The sequence below is a fragment of the Pinus tabuliformis genome, chromosome J (genome assembly GCF_031772625.1).
Source record: "Pinus tabuliformis cultivar Carrire ecotype Pingquan chromosome J, CPIR1, whole genome shotgun sequence".
In the NCBI taxonomy this organism is placed as follows: domain Eukaryota; kingdom Viridiplantae; phylum Streptophyta; class Pinopsida; order Pinales; family Pinaceae; genus Pinus; species Pinus tabuliformis.
The window spans coordinates 581,537,738-581,560,010 of NC_142295.1; positions in this window are offsets into that span (position 1 = coordinate 581,537,738).

Genomic DNA, 22,273 nt, shown 5'->3' on the forward strand with positions numbered 1-22,273 from the left:
CATAAATCCATGTCTTTGTGTAGTTTCTCTCTTCTGTGAACTTGCAGGAACTTGGTAACGCTGGGCAAGTGAGGGATCAGATCAGTGGAAGCTGGCAAAGAGAAGATAGATTGGATCGAACAACTAACGCAAGACACAGGTCGGTTCATCTTAATCATCTTCGTTTATAGTTCTTAAAGGAGAATACAAGAGTAGTTTTCCTTATTTGTTTCTGAGGTCTTTGTCACAACCCAGTGGGATAGGTTCGTTCTGAATAGACACTTTTCCCGAAAACAAAATGGCAACTCCACTGGGGATCGTGTCTAGTTAGTTTATTTGTGTTTCTATTGTTGTTCATCTCATAAACTTAGGAGTAGCGAATCGAACTGCATTTTCCATTTACAAATGCAAAGTAGACATCTGCTACTCTAGTCCATTCACTGGGCCTGTTTATGATCTGAACAGTTGACTCACAAATGATCTGATTACCCTTTGTGATAGCTCTTAAACCTCTTGTAAATCAACCCTCTGATTCTACACAATTGATTGCTTTTACTCGGCCAAAAACCATAGATTAAACTGCAAACCGTGACCCAGAACCCAGAGAGAACTCTCGTTTCTGCTTCAGCGCAGGCTCTGTGAAGAGACTCTGCATTTCAGCGCAGTTCCCGAGAGGGCTACCTGCGTTGCAATTCAGTTTCTCTGTGTAGCAGGTGAGTTGATCAGCCTAGCCCTGCCTAGTTGAGGTTCTTTGCTCACCTTTTCCAGTTTTGCCTCTGATTTTTGCAGCCTGTGATCAGTGTGTTTGTCTGTTTAAAATCCCCTTTTCTCTGCCTTAATTCCGCCTCAGTTGTATAAAAGAAACTGTATTTGTTTTTGTGTATTTGTTACGTCATTTACAGTTTCCCATTGCAAAAGTAAACTGGTCATACTGTCGCCCTTAGATCTAGATCTGTCGTAAGTGTCGTTTTTGATCTTAGGAGAGAGTATATTTGCTGTTGACAGTTGATTACACTTTTACTTTTTCCTTTGGCTTGATTTTGTGAATTTCTAGTGTCGAAACAAGTGTTTACTTCAAAATCATAAAGTGTCGTAATCGCCTCTACCTTTTGATTTCGAAAAGAAGCTTGTTTGTGTTTTTCACTTGAAATCGAATTCAAATTTATACAACAACTTTCTTTTTAGGCATCAATATTAAGAAAGTGAAAAAAAAATACATGCACAAGTGCATTTGCATATTGACAATTTGTATGGCTTGATTTAGGAAAAGTGCATTTACAGTGTGCTCTTTGCTCTTTGAGAAAAGATTGTGTCTTTCTTTTCCCCTTGTAGCTAGGATTTTCATTGCTGAAAAGAGATAAAAGCTTGCTTATCATCTTTAGATTGCATTTTAGGAATTAAATCTACATCTCGTGGTGAACCCAATAGGAAAACTTCATAAGAAAGATCAACCTAAAATAAATTCAATGAACTTAACAACGCTTTGTAACTTAACGCACAACATCTAGAGGTCTAGGCTAGAGACGTATTCCGGCGTCGTAAAGCCTGGTAACTATTGTCCTCACTGATGGTTGGGTGATTCCTCCACTTTGAGACGATAAGTGCCAGTACGGACTTGTGCTCCCACGTACCATCGAGTATATATTGGGAGACCCCTATAGGCATAAAACCTTTATCCATAGGAAGCCGTGTCGGCCGCCCTACTGATCGCAATGCACTGAACACAGCATTCGGGAAGATTGACTGCCGTACCCTAAAAATTATTCTGTAGTTTTGCGATTGGTTTGGTACTCCCTCTACCTAGATCTCCAGAGCAGTCCCTTTCACTCCTTTTCAGACTCCTTAATGGAAAAGGTCCATCTGAGCACTTGTCACTTCAGGCTCATTAAAAATCGAAGGAGACTAGTGTCATCTTTTGTTTTTTCTCGACTCTTTAAAACTGAAAAAACAAAGTTGTGTCAAAAGCGTCTAAAATTCATTTAACACGGAAACATACTTTCCCTTTTATTTTAGTTGATCGAGTAATCCGCAATCGTGGAAGAAAGTCAATTGAAACCCCGTCGTTCACGGAGGCTTACGAGTCAACCGTCTTTGTCTCCGGAAGCGAAACCAGTACGGACAAAGCGGACTCGTTTAACCAGATCCAAGTCTCCAATAAAAGTTAGAATAAGTGTTCCAATGACATCAGAGACTCCGGTTACTCCAAACATTTCTGGAATCCCTGCCTCAATAGAAGAAGTTCAACAGCTACAGAAGGACAGTGATACTGATCCTAGTTTGAAAACAAGCGCTTGTGTTACTGAACTAGTTCCATCCATAACCGGTTCAGAGAGTATTACTTTTCAAACATCTGTTGCTACCTCTTCGGCACCAGAAATATTTTACGGACCTGACAGTCTTCCCCTTCCACCAGGTCTGATTGCGATAGAGGAAATTGTAGAAGATTCGCAAGCAAGTACTCCAACACATTTTGGAGTCGGGGTCACTCTATTTCCTTTGACATCAGAAGTTAGTCTACCACCAGCGGAAGTTCCTGTAGAATCACTAGGTAATCTTTTGGATAGACTACAAATGTCTGAACGACCGTCAACATCTAGGACTGTGTCTTCTGACACAGCGATGGCAGAACTCCCTGTTGTCACTCCGACAATGTTCGCCGGCATACCATCTGTCTCGACTAGCTCACAACTGCTAGAAGGAGCCCATCCAGGGGCTATTTCAACAGTTTGGTCTGTTCCTTTTTGTTCATCCGGAATTATACCCGGAAACTCTTATGTTGAGTCTCAACAAATTGATCCATTTGGAGGTCAATTTGGGCAGTCTGGTCCCCAAGGGCAAACAATTCCCTTGAGTTCTGGATTACCACCGTATGGGGGGCAGTACGCCCTTTCATTACCACCTCCGGGAGGATATCCATACAGGAGTTCACAACAGCATTCAGGTTATACTGGAATTACCTCAAGTGGTTGGGTACCTATACTACCTCAACAACCAAGGGTTGTATATTCGATGCAACAATGCGTACCTGTGTCGAACATACCCACTACGCCAGCTATTGTGACTGTGTCGCAAGTTCAAGTGCTGCCTGTTGTATATCAAACTCAAATTTCTCAGGTTGTAATGCAACAGCCCATTGACCCTGCGACTCAACCACAATCGCCAACTAGTGGGGCGACACAGGCCCAGACGGGTACAATTACCCCTCACCCTGGTCAAACGGTTAGTATCGGGCAATAGCACATGTCTTCACAACCGTGGCTGGTGCAATACCAACAACCACAATTCCAACAAGTATACCAAGGTGCTGAGCAACAGATCTTTGCAAACAGTGGACAGTCGTACATTCAAAACGGTCAAAATCAACCATTTTATAATGGGCAAGTCCACCAACCTTACCAAACATACCAGCATCAAATGCATTATGCTGGTATGCAAAGATCAATTGCTCAGGCGATTCCATCGTATCCTGGGTATGCTTCACCTAACCTGAATCAACAGTTACCATTCGTGGAAACTTTAGAGTTACCTGATTTAAACCGGCTAACAAACGATCCAATTGCTTACGCCCCTTGGTGGCCAGCGATTCCACACAAACTTCCATCAGATATTCCTAGATTTAATGGAAATCCGGGTGAAGATCCATCGAATCACATGATGAAATTTCATCTATGGTGTTCATCAAACACTTTAAATGATGATTCGATAAGGCTTCGCCTTTTTCAGAGGACATTAACAGGTCCAGCGGCAAAATGGTACATTGAATTGCCTAGAGCCTCATTTGACAACTTCAGCACCTTAGCCACAACCTTTTTAACCCATTTTCAATTACCGATAAGGTATGAAACAGGAACAGAATTGCTTACCAAATTTAAACAGACAACAGCCACTCACATATCTGATCATATACATGAGTGGCGACGTCGTCGTAGGATGGTAAAAACGTATGTTCCCGATCAGCTATTAGCTGAATGGTTTATCAAGTCATTACTGCCTTCCATCACGGAAGATGTGGCAAAGGGGGGAGTCGTAACAGAAGAGCAAGTGATCGCTCGTGCACAATATCTGGATTTGATTTACACTTAGTCCGGCACACTCTACGACAAAATACCTGACGCCCCTAGACCGGAATCCTCGATTCCTCCTCCTACTAAATCAAACAATGACTCTCATGCCAGCGATGGCGTGATTGGCACGACAGACACAAAATCGACGAGGGCCACATCCAAAAAGGCTCGTAAGGTTTCAGGTCAAAATGCAAAAGACGAACTTCTTGCTTCGGAAGTAAATGTTGTATCGACAGATAAAGGCAAAGAAACCAAACAACCAGGAAGCAAGAAGAAAGGAAAAGGGAAGAAGAAGAACAGGATGAGCAATCTCCCGAAAAATCTTCTTCAAACCCTCCTGGAAATAGGAAACCCTCTACAGGTTGCATGATATGCGACGAGGATCATTGGACGAGAGAATGTCCATACAAAGCTGAGCTTAAGAGATTCTTTAAAAGTTCGAAAACCTCAACAGTGTTAACCGATCCGTTTCCGAATCCAGGAACAAATCTGGTTGAAAGTGGAAATGCTTCCCCGTCTCAAGTGCTAATGTTGTCGATTTCGAAACAGCAAAATGATGCTTTGATTTTGACAAGGAACAAAGATTACGGGAATCCTCAGCTGTCGAACAACAAGGATAAAGATCAACCAAGTAGTTCGACAACAACTTCGACAGAAGTTGTACCACCCACCATCCCTGAATTGACAATAAAACCGCCAAAGGGAGTAGTACACAAGTCGACATTTAATCCTCGCGCTAGAGCGGCGCAACATTATAACATAGTGGAAGATTTGGCCCAATCGCCATCCGCTATGTCGACTCTTGAAGTACTACAAAACTGCCCATCCCAAAGGTAGGCTTTGTTATCAGCCATTGGTGGGATTGATCCAAAGGATTCCAATCTTGTATCCTTTGACCACAAAGGATACGATCCTCAGTTACCAGCTCAATTATCTTTCCTTGTTCAAGTGAAAGCCCTCAACAAAACTGTTCACCGAACGATTATTGATGAGGGGGCATCTACATGTATCATGTCGATGAGCTGCTGGAAAACTTTAGGATCTCCAACCTTGTCGTGATCTGCGACAACATTAAAAGCATTCGACGGAAGGACGTATACCCCGTACGGTATCCTAAATAACTTGAAAGTTGAACTAGGAGGGAAAACAGTAGAAATAGATGTTGAAGTCATCGATGGGAATCTTGATTACAACATCCTACTAGGAAGACCGTGGATATATGCCATGGCAGCTGTTGTGTCGACCTATTTTAGAAAGATTGCGTTTCCCTTTCAGGGGGGGATTACAATCGTCGACCAACAAAACTTCCTCCCCAATGGTTCACAAGTTACAGGAAGCATTCCCATGATCCATGGAAGCCCCCATTCGCTTCAGAATATCAGAGTAGGCCTACTAAAAGATCCTATACTAATGGGAACTTTCGCTCTTCCACCTCCAATCAATCTAGCGGAAGTAGCGTCGATAGGAACCTGCAACATGATATCTTCCACAAAGATCTCAGAAAATGATATAAACATGGATCATGCGATGGTTTTTCCCCCCATCCCAATAGAAATATTATAGCAATCAATGTTTCTGGCATGGGAGGCAAACCCAAATCAACGCTCATCAAGCGTTTGGATGGATAGGTCTAGAGAATATGGTACTCATTCAGATCCTTGGTCGCAAGTGCATGACACCGACGAAGGAATTCTCCAAGCTATGGTAGTTGAAGGAGCGCCATGGAATGATTCCCAACATCGTTCTCTTCTTCCAAATTACGAAGAAGATACTCAAAATGACCTCTACCATCCTTCAGTAATTGATTTTCTATCAAATACTGTAAAGACGGTGGATTCCGAGTGAAACTTGTCCAACATTGAAGAGACTATAGCCATAAATATCTCGACCAAAACAGATATTGTAGAGAATATTTATGTCGGCAAATGTTGTTCTCCTTCAGAACTGGAAATATATAACGCTCTTTTTCGCGAATTCAGAGATGTCTTTGCCTGGTCATACAGTAAAATGCCAGGCATCGACTCGAGTATCGTTGAACACGAAATCAAGATGTATCCAGATGTTAAACCGGTACGGCAACGGCTGAGGCAAGTGCACCCCAAGAAAGCCGCTGCCATTAAGGTAGAAGTTGAAAAAATCCTGCATGCTGGTTTCATCTACCCGGTTCCGCTAACCGATTGGGTATCGAACATTGTCCCGGTTATGAAAAAACAGGGGACAATTAGAGTGTGCGTCGATTATAGGGATGTAAATCAAGCTTGTCCAAAAGACAACTACCCTACACCCTTCATTGACCAGATAATTGATGAATGCACCGGACGCGAAATCTTTTCATTCATGGATGGATTTTCCGGGTATAATCAAATAAATATCTGCCCACAGGACCAGTCAAAGACTGCATTCATTTGTCCATGGGGCACATTCGCATATCGAAAATTACCCTTTGGTTTAAAGAACGTAGGGGCGACGTTTCAGAGGGCAATGAATTATGCCTTCCATGACATCAAAAACATCATTCAACCTTATCTCGACGACCTTCCGGCTCATTCGCGAAAGCGGACTGATCATCTGCAGCATTTAAGAGCGATATTTCTACATTGCCGATACTACAAGATACGACTCAATCCGCACAAATGTGTATTTTGCGTCAGTTCTGGTCGTTTACTTGGCTTTGTAGTCTCAAAGGATGGGATTCGTCTCGACCCTTGTAAGGTCCAGGCAATCATAAATTTGCCTCCACCTTCGAATTTGCTTCAAATTCAGAAACTCCAAGGGAAAGCAAACTTTTTGAGGAGGTTCATTCCAAATTACGCCGAACTTGCTAAAGGTTATACACGTCTTTTGAAAAAGGGGGTACCCTTTAACTGGGATCAGGTCGCGGAAGCTTCCTTTGATGCTTTAAAACATTCCCTAATGGAAGCATCATTAATGTATGCCCCTGATTATCAAAGAGACTTTAACCTGTATCTGGCTACAGCAGATACAACCATCGCAATGGTTTTAGTTCAAGAAGTCGATGGAATAGAACATCCTATTTATTATTTAAGTAAGAACTTAAATGATACAGAAAGAAAATATTCTTATGTTGAAAAACTAGCACTTGCAGCGGTTCAAGCAATGCAAAGATTTCGACACTATGTCCTCTTTCGGAAAACTACCATTCTGTCATATTGCAACCCCATGACTTATATATTGTCGCGACAGTTGCTGGGGGGAAAATATTCAAAATGGATAGCAATCCTTCAAGAGTTTGATCTGGAATTTGTAAAATCCAAGTCAAAGAAAGCTCTAGTTTTCGCAGAATTATTATGCGATCTCCCATCGTCGTCCAACGATGAAACATCCGAAGAATCAATCGTGGATGAAAGTTTGTTTCTGATATCCGCAAGCAATGAGTGGTATGGAGACATAATCATTTATCTCCAAACCCAAAAATTTAGGCCGAATACCTCTCACTCTGAACAAAAACGTATTCGATACCAAGCAAAAGACTACATGATCATCGGTGATACACTTTACGTCGTGGTATTGATACAGTTCTGAGGAGGTGCCTCACCCATGAGGAAGCCGAAAAAGCCCTGAATGAGTGTCATTCAGGCGCGTGTGGGGGGCATCAATCTGGATATGCTACAACAAAAAAAATCTTACGAGCAGGATACTTCTGGCCAACCATGTTCAAAGATTGCATAACCGTAGTCAGAAGTTGCCATGCTTGTCAAATTTTTGATAGCAAAACCAGAAGACCACCCGCACCTTTACAGCCAATAGTCGCTGTTGGGCCATTCGCCAAATGGGGCATCAATTTCATGACATGTAACCCCACCTCGACCGGGGGGCATGGGTATATTATAGTCGCAGTTGACTATTTTACCAAATGGGCCAAGGCGATGCCTACATTAGATAATACTGGTGAAACAGCTGCCCTTTTATTTTTCAATCATGTAGTCGCTAGATTAGGCGTACCACAGGCTATAGTCACAGATCACGGATCGCATTTTCGCAATCACATGATGGTTGAATTAGCTGCCAAACTAGGGCTATCTCACGACAGCTCTACTCCATATTATCTGCAGGCCAACGGACAAGTTGAAGCGATCAACAAAGTCCTGAAGCGCATGCTGCAAAGGATGATCGGAGTTCACAAAAGAAGATGGCACCTAATCCTATACTCAGCTTTGTGGGCTTACCGAACATCGGTAAGGGATGCGACCGGGTTCACACCCTTCCAACTGGTATATGGCCTGGAAGCAGTCTTACCAGTCCAGTGTGAAATCTCGTCTCTCAAACTCGCAATCGACCTCCTCCCCGGAACTTCAGAAGAAGAAGCTCGTTTCTTGGAATTAATCCAATTGGATGAAACCTGTCGTGATGCCGCGTTGGCTAACGAAGCCCATAAGAAACGAGTCAAGGCGCAGTTCGACAAAAATGTCAAACCCCATGTCTTCTCGGAAGGTGACTTGGTCTTGCTTTACGACCAAGAATCCGATAAATTGGGAGCAGGTAAATTTAACTCTTTATGGATGGGCCCCTATATTGTTAAACGAGTGTTAGCGAAAGGAGCCTATGAGTTGATGGATTACGACGGGATTCCACTGGCGCAACCCCGTAATGGGTTGTACCTCAAGCGTTACTACGCCTAGTAGTAACCAATGTGCTTTTGTTATATTTTTGTTTTCGCTAAGAGTGTTTGTTTTGGTCGAGTAATCCACATTTTTACATTTATTGCAGATGTCAAACCCATTGGAACCATGTGTTGGATATGAGCAAGTCGTAGTTCGCGGAACCTGTCCTCCGCAGCCTGGGCCATTTTTGATCCAAGCGGCGAGTTAGTAAGTTTCAGAGGTGTATGTATTGGTCAATCAACAAACAATATCGTTGAATATAGTGCGTTGATAGAACTTCTCTCTGATGCCATCACTCATGGTATACGCCGGCTAATCGTCAGGCTAGACTCACAGCTCGTAATACTGCAACTCAATGGTATATATTCCGTCCGAAACCCAGCTATTTATCGCATGTTCCTAAGGGTTAAGATTTTGGAAAGACAATTTGATCTTATTCAATACCAGCATATTTCCAGAAACTTAAACACATTAACCGACTCATTAGCGAACTATGTGTTAGATAGACATTTGCAACATTTATAAAAAGAAACACATCATCAATGTTCTACATGTGGATCACATAACTCAACCAGAATAAAACTCCGAAAATCAAAAATACATATATAGTTGTTTATGGTTTACACATAATGTTCTGTAACCAAGACAAAATCGGTCACACGACCTAAAACTCAAAATGCTAGGGGGCACCCTAGTCTAATGATGCTCGTGATAGCAAGTCACAGCCTGTGCAATCATGTGTAAGAGACGAGTCCATCGTCTGGGCACACCAGTAGTATGTCGTTGTAACTGCAAAGGTAGCTCGTCGATCCTCACATCTGGAATACCGAGAGTAAGGCTCTCAACCTGCTCCTGCACAGCTGTAAGAGTCTCGGCCACATCGAGGTCGCGAAGAATAACCCTTCCGGTGGCCTCTCTTGCTGGGACAACAGCTGGTACTCTCACGCGAACTACTGGACGAACAGGACCGACATCTGCATGTACACATGAGTTTGATTAGAGTCTTGATAGAACAAAGCACAAGGACATTATAAAAAAAAATAGTAAACAGCAATATGGTCAGAGATTTTACCAATAGCACCCCACTGCTCGCCATCCGGCAGTACCAAATCTGGATCACCCCGGAAGTCCATGCCAGAATATGGGTACTCGGAATAGACCATCTCTTGACGATCAAACCACCTGAAGAAGGTATCAGAGAAAGAAATATGAGATTGACCAGCATGCCTAGACATATGGTCAACCCATCTCTGCATGCGTGGTTCAGTAGGAGAAGGTAAGTCGAGCGCAATGTACTGCGGCTGCATCAGTGGTATCTTCTCCAAGGCAAAGGCGGTCAAAATGGAACCGAACCCAAAGTTCTTCAACTTCCCGTTCTTTATCTTGGTCAACTTTTCTTTCATAACAAGAAGTACTGCGTCGCACCAGTTGAACACCTTCGGTTGGAGGCATTCCAAGGCATGTTGCATATAGGATCTGTTGGCTACATGAAGAGACGCGCTACCGGCCATCCTACCAAAAGTAAATAGGATAGTCCTAAGGGACCTATCAGTGACATCACAGATGATGATCTTGCCATCTTTACTCGACTAAGATCCTTCCCTGCAATACTGATGGACATAATCTCTCACAGAATCGCCTCCTCGGACCGAACCTGACAAAGAGATGGGGGCACCCCGCCTCGACAAGCCAGTCAAGAAATATATGTTTACTACAGTCAAGGGGATAGATTTGCCCCTAATCTGGAAAACCTGGTTGATATGATCCCAAGAGTCAAGCAAATACTTCAGCAAGTTAATCTGCTGTCTCATGCTAGAGATACGGAAGAACTTCAGCAAGCCACAGTTCCGCAGCGCGTTCACTGTAACAGGATCATGTAGGGCAATCATGTCCTCTTCTTCATGTTCTCGTTCTCGCCATGTAAGGGTCATTTTACTCCAATATCTCTGCAAAAACAAACAAGAGAGGAGATTAGATCCTGATTTTGATGAGAAACAGGAAAAAATTCCATCAAAAATTGTGCAACAACTTTCCTTTCTGCGCCCAACGCACCTGCAGCAGTGTTACAGGTGTGTTGAATGTCAAACTGCCTTCATGAGGACCAACATTCAGCGCAGGTTTCGATGTACCCAGGTTGATTTGATGGCAGAACGAGCCCATCAAACCCCAGGGGCTCAGAAAAGCAGGGAACATAGCATAGAATGCAAAAAGGAAACCATGAAATGAAAGGGCTCGGGTTTAGCTCCTACCTGGTCTAGACGGCGCCGAGAATCGTCCACAGAATCTCCCGAAATCAGTTGATGAAAATCGAGGGGGAAAACACCTCCAAAGCTCCAACAAACCAAGTTCAAATGAAATGGTAAAATGAGAGGTAAAAAACACTTTTTAATTACTTTCACGTAGTTCGAAGTAAAGTATTAGCGTTTTAATCTCATTTTCAAAGAAAATATTGATCATTTCTAACTAGTTTGATGAAGCAGTTGAAAAATACAGTACTATCTTTGGAAGGACAAAGCTATCTATGGTAAAATTAAAAAACAAGACCACTTTATCGAGCAGTTTTAGCGCATAGTTCAAGCTCGTTAAAAAATAAACATAAGATCGAGCAAATGTTTCCACCCGAGTTTAAGCTCGTTAAAAAATGAACTATCCTCCGGTAAATAACCACCGTGAATGAAGCATTTTCAGCCATTAAATCCTTGGTCGTGTTTGCACCGTCACCTCCACTTTTCCATTGGCCAATCATTCACCTCCATTTGATTGTTTACCCATTTTGAGGAACAGCTGCGAAGAGTGATTTCACTAGCCATCCTTGTGACACTGCCGTGATTGGAGAATTCCAAACCTTACCTGGAATCAGCTGCTACCCATTTTATCACTTGTTCCTCAAAAGACGAGTCTTCTTTAAGCTCTTTTCATCTGACTCATAAAATATGAAAAGATTGCCGAGTTTTGGCCTTCCAGCTCGTTAAAGCGACAGGAAATGCTATCCCTCCTCTAGATTTTAATCTTTTTTGTACCTGAGGGATTATTGCACAAAAAGATCGAGCGCTTGTTTTGTTCGACTCGTTAAAATTATCGAAAATTCATCCCTTCTGTATTCTTTTATACTTTTTCGGACTTAAGGGATTAGATGACGAAAAAGGAATTCCAGAGTTATCTTTACGTACCTTTTCAGACTCCCTAAAAAGGAAAAGGACCGAGTTATCTTTGTCGTTAGACTCGTTAAAAAGATTAATAGCAACAAACTTGTCTTTAGACGAGAACGAGTTTCACTATCGCTAGGCTCGTTAAAACATAGCGATGGGTTTGCCCGAAGGGCAAATTATAGAACAAGCATATGTTATCCTCCTCAAGCTTGACAAAAATAAAGAGGTACTGGTCAGAAATGACTGGGGAAAAATTGGGAAGAAAACTCAAAGAAACTTTATTGGTAGCAAGTCGCTCTTGAACATGACACTTCCACTCCGTGTTAGAGTCGGGTTGGGTTGTTTCATTCACCAGTCACATCGCCATGGTCACGCCATACCATCCACATTTGGGGTAAATGCTACCAATCCATCACATAAGTGTCGCTGACATGTTCAAGAGAAGTCATCCAGAGAAGTCACCCGTGTCCCATCCACTACCATACATTATACTTCATTCTTTCATGACCGCCACCCTGAACCATATATCACCAGATCGTTTTCACCTCCATCAAAATCATTTGCTCCGTTCCGTGTCATTGATGTGGGATTCATTAAGGCCCTCCTTTGATGGATCGCTTCTTGTCGACATCAGCTCATTATCCAAGAAGTTGATCTAGGAACACCCCTTCAGTACTTTGAAGCTTGCATGCCTCAATGGCAAGTTTCTCACTTCCGGTGACAGGTATACATCAATGACCTTCGACCGAAAGATTTTGCGTGGTGTTCGACGCCAAGTCCTTTATTCACACCACGTGAATTGTACTGCAGTACCTTGAGGGTCATTATCATTATCGGTGATTCCTCTCGCGCTTGTTAACAGTTTACATCATTGACTGGTAATCAAGCGATGTCTTTCCATGTTCGACTTCGAAACATTTCTCGCATGGATCGACTTGTACTTAGAGTGAAGATCGGACGAGATTGAAGACCTCGGATCTAGTTTCATCCATCCGGGCTGCGATATATATTCAGGAAAAATAAAGACATTGAAATGTACAGCATTGCAGCACAGATAATCATCCTACCAAAAGGGATGATGACTTCACCAGAATCATCAGTCTACCATCAGACGATTGTCTGTCCTATGTACATGAAAATGAATTTATAAAGCTGAGCATGGGAATGCCCACCTCAGCTAGATCATGAAAACAGTATGAAAATAATGTATTGTATTGTATCTCATTACAGGTCTCCTCTCCAGCATTAGAAGAACTTCGGATCCTCCTAATAAAGCATTTCACCCGATAAACGGCCTCATACTTTAGGGGGCAACTGTTATAGACATTTTTGTGCCTTACAGCTATAAGCATGAAATGTCCATAAACCAAGGGATCCTAAGTCCCTAAAAGTGTTGTTCCAGCTCCTAAAGAAACAAGGTCAACAAATTACAGCTTCTCCAGAAGTTCTCCACCAAAAACTGCTCAAAACTAGTCAAAACAGGATCATTTCAAGTGCTCCACTAGCTGGCTGCGTTGCAAAGCACCCAAATACACTGGCTAGGTGCGTTGCCACGCACTTGAATGCACTACTAGGGTGCGTTGAGCGGGAAATGACAAGTGCCAGAGTCATTGTACGAGGTGGAGAGACAATGGAAGCTTCCAGGATCTTCTCCAATGACACTTGCCTCACTGAATTCGACCAGTGATGAGTAAGAGGCTCTCAGTCTCCAAGTGGAAGTAAGAACTGACAGAGAGAAGCCACTAATCAATTCATGAGCTGACTCATCCTCTTTGCATACATCTATATATGGATCCCTCACCAAGAGATCCAGGAGGCTGGAATTTTGTACATTGCAGAGAATTGTTGTTGGTTTTGTGATAGATATCATAGTATTGGGTGATTTATGCTTTTTTGGAGGGGAAGAAGGGATTCTATGCTGGGAGGTTGATGCTGGATCAGGAATCATCGGTTGTAACTCCTCCTGGATCTTCTTGTTTTATCAATAAAACTACTTGAGTTTCTCCTACATGCTTGTATATCTGATGTGTGTTATATTTGTATGTTTAGCTTAAAACTGATCCTAAGCTTTTTATGAACATAAATCCATGTCTTTGTGTAGTTTCTCTCTTCTTTGAACTTGCAGGAACTTGGTAATGATGGGCAAGTGAGGGAGCAGATCGGTGGAAGCTGGCAAAGAGAAGATAGATTGGATCGAACAACTAGCGCAAGACACAGGTCGGTTCATCTTAATCATCTTCGCTTATAGTTCTTAAAGGAGAATACAAGAGTAGTTTTCCTTGTTTGTTTCTGAGGTCTCTGTCACAACCCAGTGGGATAGGGTCGTTCTGAATAGACACTTTTCCCGAAAACACACCTAAACACCTATGATGCAACTAGCATGAAAAAATGATTCTTTTCAATTCAACGAAAGCTATCTAACATAGGGAAGAGGTTCACACACTGATACAACAATCAAATATGCAACAACAAAATTATCCTAACTAGAGCTTTCACTTTCACTATTTCAATGCACCCATCAAAAGTAAAATGAGATTCAATTCGTTAACATGCATTGTCCACTTTTCTTTTCAATGCACTCACCGAAATAAAATGAAATCCAATTCAAATGCACCTACATCAATCTTTTGACTTTTCTTTTTGAATGAATGAGAATGCACTTCTTTTAGCTTTCAGAATCAAGCAATGTGATCTACGCTCAATTATAATCCAAAAATGACTTTTCAATGCAATTTAACCTAATGCAATTTCGAAAAGTAAATACTGAGATAAAAGCTAAAGAAAATACAAAATTTGTTTCTTTATGACTTCAAAAGAACAAATAATGCTTAATCAACAGCAAAATTAGTATCCCTTTCACACAGACAAGCAATAAGCAATAAATCCAATTAACCTAAAACCCTAAGGACTCAATCAAATTTCACTACTACTACTTCAGAGCAATAGGATGAATTTTGAAAATAAATAAGAAATCAACCAAAATACTGAAAAATTAAAAGCACACAGAGCAGGAGGGTACCTCGGAGGTCAAGACAAACTAGACATTTCTAATGAAACATTAAAATTTCTCAAGTTTTAGGGATCAACACGACTGTGACAGTAAAAACTCATGCTGACAGGGCTTTCAGTGCTACTGTTATTGAAAAAACCGTGCTGGCAGTGCGACAGTTCCAGGATAAATTACGTTGGACAATAAATACTTGAAAAAATAAAAATAATTTCAAAGATAATTCCATACTTAACACTCTAAAGGACTGACTACTCAAAATACAGACACATATAGATTCTAAAAGACAAATTGCTAAGCGATTGGCCAAACTGATGAAATAGACCAAAAACAAAAAGGAGGTTGAAAGGGCTATAGGCTCCCCAGTGGAGTCACCATTTTTTGTGTGCATATAATCCCTTTTGCGGACAGAAGCGATCTCTCTAGTCCTATAAGAGGATCTAGCAACAAACAAGACAAATGCGTGCATACTTTCCTAGTTTATATCATAAAATGCAAAGTAAGATAGATGACCTACCTCACTCTGATGCTAAACACCCATTGATGGTGTCCTCGATCTTCTCACTTCCAATTTCAATCCTCTTTACACCCTTTTGGATGAATACCTGCAAGGAAGATCAAACATAAACGACAAAGGCATACATAACGTAATTCATCTAACATAAAATATATGAAGATCATGGAGTATCATACTAAATGAATAATGATTTACACACTTATGGACACTAAACACATGATGTACTTATTAATAGAAATGAGGGAAGAATACAACCATATGAGCCTTGATGTTGGAAGCCTCCTTTGGGTGATTTTCCACATCCAAGTCAAGACCTTCAAGCACTCCTTCTCCTTAGAAAAATGGGCAACATTTAGGCATTGTTTCATAATAGGAATGCAACCAAGCAATGACCAACCAGTTGTGGATAAAAGGGATTTCATTTATAGGGAAGGAGAGGGAGTTAAGGATCCATAAAAAGACGTATGTGCTCCATAACTCAAGGGGAAGATCCATGAGAGTATGATCAAGGACCAAGAAAGAGAGATCTCGCTCAAATCCTTATTCACCTGTAACGAGCTCGTCATTCTCGAGGCCTCTAGTAAGAGAAGATTTTCCTCCACTTTAGGAAAAATTGCCAGAAGAGGTTCAACACGGTTTTTCCTATAAAAATACATGCTGGCAGTGCTAGGTTAGTATGTTACAACAAGCCACCAACACAAGTCATGAATGGTGCAAAAAGAGTTGATCCTGAAAACTAGGTTCTTAGGCAATCTTCTTCAGAACTCTCTAAGGGCAACTTTTCTTCTCTTCTTCAAGGATGCTTTTGTATATGTTTCATGGTGAATACATTGATAGCTTTCATCATTTTGATGCTCCAGGATACAAGATAGGAAGTGTGACAAACTATTGTGTAACAAGGGAATTGTGTTGTCAGAGACTTCGCGTATAGATTCCATTAAGAAATTAAGAGACTCCTCTTCAGATTTTGTGGACCCGGTGATGAGGAGGAAGCCAAATGGATACTTTCTTTACAACATGTACCCTGAGACAAATAGAGCCTAGATATGTATATTTTTGTTTTACGAAGCTGGTATTGAAATACCTTCATGATATAGTCAGTCATGGATTGAGACAATGATATGACTATAGAGATATGCCTATTTCAAGTGAACTAGGAATGTTGTGAACAAAAAGAACACATTGAGGTGTTGCTTCAATATGGGTCATGTTTTGATTTCTTGGATGAGAAGGTAGCAGACTTCCATTGCATTCAATCCAGTACCAGTCAAACATATTGCGAGCAATATGGATTCAAAATTTGTCCACAAGATTATCAAACATTCTGACACTAAGGGAGCGATAAGGCTATAGCACAAAGGGAGCAATGAGGCTATGGTTGTGACTTGTTGCAAAATTGAAGCAGTGAATCTTCACCAAATGAGAAGATTGCAGACATTCTCACCAAGCCTTTACTGAGAGAAAAGTTCATATTCTTCAAAGAGAATCTTGGAGAGAAGGAGAATGTATCCTTCATTAAGAGGTAACATTATTAATCGAGAACACTAAGATATGCTCAAGCCCCCAATATTTTGACTAACCATGGACTTGGTGAGGGGGGGAGAGCAAGAGAGATCCTAGGTGTGAGGGTATTGCTTAATCCATGGACTTGGTTGAGTACATGCCCCAGTTTGCATCCTACCCATAAGTCACCTTTATAAAGGGGTCGTGGACTTGGTTAATATTGTTGGGATTGCCTCCCATCTTGGACACATGGAAGAGGATACCTAGGTGTGTGTGACCTTTACTAATGGAAGACACACTTTCCATGGACTTGGTTGTGGTAAATTTATCTCCCTTAAGTATTGGATGTCGGTGTTCTACCACTTTATTGATGATGATCAAGTTGCGAGAAGGTCAATCAATGGACATAGGGTGTGTGATCTCTACTAAGGTCATTTATGACTACCATGGACTTTGTTATGGTAGATTTGTCTCCCCCATTTTCAATGTGGATCATTCTTCTTCTTCTATGGAACGAGTCATCATTTTTCAGCTGAGATGAGGTCATGGAGCTATTGTAAAATGTAACTAGGTTTGATCTTCATAATTATATTTGTACTTGTACCATTGTTTTTCCATGTAAAAGAAAAATAAGAAAAGAGAAAATTATTATTATCATTATTATTTCATTAGTCAAACATGTTCTTCATGCTTCTATGGTTTATTGAGACAAATTAATATGTGTCATGAGTGAAACTATCATACTTGATTCAAGTTATATTTGAACTTTTGAAAGAAAAAATGAAAAATTATTTTATTTTAGTCAATTTTGTCCCCATAAGACCAAGTCGGCCTTGCCTAGACAAGTCGACCTTGTAAGGGTCCCATTCGACCTCCTAAATGTGTATATATAGTGCAGTTTGACCTCATTTGGACACCATCAAGAATTTTGTATTTATGTGCAAAGAAGAAGAGTGAAAACCAGTGAAATACAAGTGAAGAAGAGTAAGAAGTCAAAGGAGAGATTGAATATCAAGAAGGAAGAAAAATTGAAATTTCTACCCTAGAATATGCCACACATGTGAAATTTCAGTCAGTTGCAGGGGGATAAAATTGCAGACTTGCGTAGAAAATCCTTGAAACCTTGCAACTGCTAATGAGAGCAAACTGATCACAAAAGACACAAGATTTCTCTACCAAAAATTTTCAGAAAGAAAAAAATGAATAGAAACACAATCACACATAGAAAACACAATATATTTGGGGAACCCAACTGGGAAAAAACCCTCTTTCTTGTATTAAATCAAATTAGAAATTTGATCTATTACATAGAATTTGCTTCAAGCTTGAAGCTCTTTACAATATTGATCAACTCTTTGTTAAGGATTTCCCAACACTTAGGAAAATAAGACCTACTAGGAGCTCTTATTTCCCAGCATAAATCTACCCCTAAAAAATAGAAATTTCTCTTACTTCCTTGTGCAATTCCCAAAAGAATTTCTCTGCTTATTTCCCAAGCTCTACATACGAAAACCCGTATACCATAATAAATACAATTTGTGCCTTCATTCAATTTCAATAGGAAATTTGAATTATACGACCTATTAGGGATAAAAAAAGTTGTTGTTGCAATTAACTATGAGTAATTTGAGTTAATAAAAATTCAACTACTCAACTAAACTCAATTCTATCTCTATTTTAGAACTAGAGATTGGTTAACAAATAAACACTAGAGTTTAACTCGATTAGATAGCTAATTTTAGCTATGAACTAGTCCACAACTAACTGAAAGCCATCTAACTTGAATTAACTAAAAATAACTCAGTGATATGCCAAATCACACAGTTAAACTAATAGCTAACTCAAGAAACTATGATATTTAATTCGAATTGGCATATTTGACTAAGGCATAAGTCAAAGAAGCCATTCCTTGCTACATTTTCAAAACTCCCTCTTAGCAAGGAAGGGTTTATTGGAAGAACCTTGTCCACATGGATATTTATTTAGCTCTACCAAGTTCTCTATTGTTGTAGTTGCTCCCTCTAAACTAGAAGACTTCGTTGATTTATTTTTTGGAACCTACTTTAAAGACTTGTTCTTTCCCACCATGCCTTGCAAGTTTATCACCTTGATTATAAGTGCCATGTACCTCGTGTACCTTTGTGGTCACTTCTTCTGGCTAGAAGTGATACTGGAAGATTCAACCAAATCCTCTACACACTTGGCTCAAACTCTCCCTATACTAGAAGTATCTAACTGAGTGGTTTCTTCCACTCACCCTGGGCTATGGTCCTCATCATCATCATGCTGGTAAGACCAACTATCAACTAGCTTAGACTAAAACTAAGATACTAGCTAAGGCTCCATCTTGAGAGCTCTATCCTACTCTCACTCAACCACCACATCTCTACTTTGGGAACTCTTTGCCTTGTTGCTTAAGGCTGCACATCCATAGACTTCCAATTTGTAAAGGATCTCAATCCCGACCCCAATCTTCCTAACTTGTCTTGAATCATAATGCATGAGGTAGGCCTTCCCTTTTTTGAATACAACATCATACTCTTTTTCTTTAATGGATACTATTGAGACAAGGTTTTTCTTCAATCCTAGAACATACATCGCATTCTTAATATGGAGAAGGGAACCAAAATCCCTCTTAAATTTCATTATACGAACTCCTTTGGTCAATTATTTGTCATCATCTCCAAGCTTGATATGGAATTGCATGTCTTTCTCCTCCAAACTGATGAAGATATCTTTGCTCCCTGTCATGTGGAATGAATCCTATGATTCAATGTACCACACATTACCTCATATTGATCTTGCCATGTAATCTATCAAGGAGAAATCCAATTCAAACTGAGAAGAGAGAGCTTCTCCTCTTGCTACTGATGCAACATACTTTTTGGATTTCTTGTTTGGAAATTTTGTAGCATAATGTCCAAACTCATGGTAATGAAAACACTTGATCTTGCTAAGATCCTTCTTTTCCTTGCCTCCATTCTGACTAGACTCGGTTTTTCCTTGGGCCTTCTTGCCCTTGGATTTCTTCCCTTTGCCATCTAAATTAAAGTTCTCTTCATATTTTGTCCCATATGAGACTCCATCCCTTTTGTTCCTCCTTATCTCTTCTTGCATAAGATCTGACCATAGTCTCTCCCAATCAGGGAGCTTATCTCTACCATTCACTACATCCTAGAAACTATGCCAATATTTGTGAAGCCCAAGAAGAGCAAGGCTCACAAGATCTGTTGGTGGAACTATCTCTCCAACACCTCCAAGTTCATCCCTCACTTAAGAAAACCTGGATACATATGTAACAATGGGATCATCCTTGCCCATTCGAATGTTCCTCAATTTTTTCTTTAAAGCAAGATTTTTGGCATCACTACTGCTTTCAAACATATTAGTAAGGGTCGTCCACATTTGGAATATTGTCTCCTTACCATGCAAATTTGGAACAATATGGTCTCTAACTCCTTCTAGGATCATCCTCCTAGCTTTGGTAGTGCCATTCTTCCATTGGGTTGGTTGTTGTGCATATGATGCAGTAGGTTTAGGAATATCAGTCTTAATGTATTCCAAAAACCCATTATCATCTAACACAACCTCCATTTTGTCCTTCCATGCACAAAAGTTTGAATTCCTTTGTAGGGCATGATTTGTCCTCAAACCATAGGATGACATGATTCCTGTACTTTTATAATTATTGCACTAACTGATATTGTCTCCAATGCACTTTGAATCTAATCAAGAAACTCATCCTTTATCTTGTTTTTAGCTCTGATACCATGTAGAAAAATCCTTGAAACTTTGCAACTACTGATAAGAGAAAATTGATCACAAAATACACAAGATTTCTCTATCAAAAAATTGCAGAAAGAAAACAATGAATAGAAATGCATTCACACATAGAACACACAATATATCTGTGGAACCCGACTAGGAAAAATGCCTCTTGCTTGTATTAAAGCAACTAAGCAATCTAATCTATTACATAGAATCTACTTCAATCTTGGAGCTCCCTGTAATATTGATCAACTCTCTATCAAGGATTTCCCAACACTTAGGAAAATAAGGCCTACTAGGAGCTCCTATTTCCTAACGCAAATCTGTCCCAAAAAAATAGGAATCTCTCCTATTTCCTTGCACAATTCCTAGGAGAAATACTCTTCTTTCTTCTCAAACTCTACACACAAAAACCTATGTACCATAATAAATACAATTTGTGCCTTCATTCAATCTCAATAGTCAATTCGAATTGCATTACCTACTAGGGCTAAAAATAGCAGTTGGTGTACTTGACTGGCAGTAAGTTGAGTTAACAGAAAGTGAACTACTCAACTAAACTCAAGTCTATCTCTATTCTAGAACTAAATATCATTTAACTAATAGACACTAGAGTTTAACTCCACTACATAGCTAATTTTAGCCATCAACTACTCCACAACTCACTGAAATCCATCTAACTTGAATTAACTAACAATAACTCAGTGATAGGCCACATCACACATGTTAATTGACAGCTAACTCAAGCAACTATGAGATTGAATTCAAATTGGTACCTTTGACTAAGGCACAATTCAAAGAATCCATTCCTTGCTACATTTTCAACAACTTCTTGTAGGAGCCAAAAAACATAAGTTTGACCATATTTGGAAAGCTTTGGTTGTCGTTGACTTGAGTTGACTTTGACTTGTTGGAAGAATTTGGAAGGATATTTGACTTGGGTCTTATGCTAGGTCTTGGTATTGGATTTTGGGTCTTGGATTTCTCACTTTGATCTAATTCTATAAGAAGATAAGAATTGATTGTTTTTCCCCCTTGTAGGGTTTTTCTTGGCTTGGAGCCTATATCTTGTGTTCATTGTCTTCTTATGATCTTCATGTGTATGTTTTGGTAATTGTTTGATGAAAGAGAACATAATAAAAGTAATAAGAAGCTAAAATACATTCAAAATAAATTATAGAGTAAGAGAAATCAGCCCTAATTGGTTACCCTAGTAATTTATCAACATGGTATCAAAGCTAAGGTGAAGGGAAGGCAACTTAAATATCAATCTTGTTGGCATAGGTGGAATACATTCATTTAAGCTACTTTAGAGGAAATCGTTAGCTAAGGACATAAGGAAGGGAAAAAGGAAGAATACTGAAAGGAATACTACTACATCAACTATTTATCTCTCTCTATCATTTAAGTCTCTTGGTTACTTGTCGTATTTTTGAAGAAGATCATCATCTTATCAATCTCTCTCTCTTGGATGCTCTTTGATCATAACTCTTTTGGAAGACATATCCATAGAAGTCATCATTTGAGAAGCATCAATATTATTGGAAATATCATCTACACTCTTGGAAGCATCATCATTCACCTTTGAAGTAGTTTTGAAGACATTATTATGCCGATCATCCTAGGAGTCATCATTCAAGAACATCTTTGAAGAACTATTGGGA